The sequence below is a fragment of the Arabidopsis lyrata genome (genome assembly GCF_000004255.2).
Source record: "Arabidopsis lyrata subsp. lyrata unplaced genomic scaffold ARALYscaffold_989, whole genome shotgun sequence".
In the NCBI taxonomy this organism is placed as follows: domain Eukaryota; kingdom Viridiplantae; phylum Streptophyta; class Magnoliopsida; order Brassicales; family Brassicaceae; genus Arabidopsis; species Arabidopsis lyrata.
In genome coordinates this window covers 1-1,055 of record NW_003301936.1, presented here as the reverse complement: position 1 = coordinate 1,055, position 1,055 = coordinate 1, and positions in this window count along the sequence as shown.

Genomic DNA, 1,055 nt, shown 5'->3' with positions numbered 1-1,055 from the left:
ACATACAACTTTCGTTACTCGTTAACCGAAAAAACTATATAAAACATGCAACTTTACCCAAATGTTGAATTTCCACAGAAAAAAGTTTGGACCATTTCAACACAACCAAATCATATAACTAGACAAGAACACAACACCTAAAATGATAGAATTTCTATGGAATACTATGTATGTTTCTCTATCATCCAACTTTATAAAATTCGATTTTGATTCATAGAAGAAAAAAAGGAATTTTATTTTTTATTTTAGATAAGATTTATCACAAAAATGGCTTTACCCAAGGCAACGATACAGGAAGTATCAATCAATTTCTCGATATTAAATTCTATACCATAAATTATAAATTGCAAAAACATTACTCTATCTTATTTTTATTAGTACTAAATCTAGAAATAAACATTTAAAAATTGACAATTGTCTTCGTAAATTCGTGTGCTTGATCTCACACCTTCTTCTTCCTCGTCTTCTCTATTTCCTCAACCTTTCAATGCCGGCATTGACAATAGCCAAACTTTCGAACAGGTGCGCATGATAATGGAGACGGCGCCGCCGTCCTTGGTCTCTAAAGCTAGAACCGCTTTCAATTCCGCCGCGGCTAAAGCGGAGCGCGTCTTCACTGATCTCAAATCTGATCGAGGTTTTTTTTTTCTATTTCCTCTCTCTATTCCCGTAGCTTCCGCTTCAATTTGACTTGTTTTTTTTTTCTCTCCGAATTTTCTCATTTACTAAAATTTGACTGATGAATAAACAAACGCTTATCTCTCGGCCTCTGATTTTTATCTCTCTTTCTTCGTTTGGATTAATTCGAATTCTATTTTGGGATCTTCTCTCTTTTCAAATTCAAATCTATTTCGGTGATGTTTATTTGATTTTTCTTTTAATTGGAATTTGTTGAAGAGGAGGAGAAGCAATCGACGAGGGATGTGAATGACTCTCAGGTAGGTTCATTGCTCAGAATAGATTCGATTTCTGAGGAAAATGAATAGAAATAGAGGAACATCAATGATTGAAAGATTATACTTTTTCAAGGATTTGCATTTTGGTATTGAGAAGTA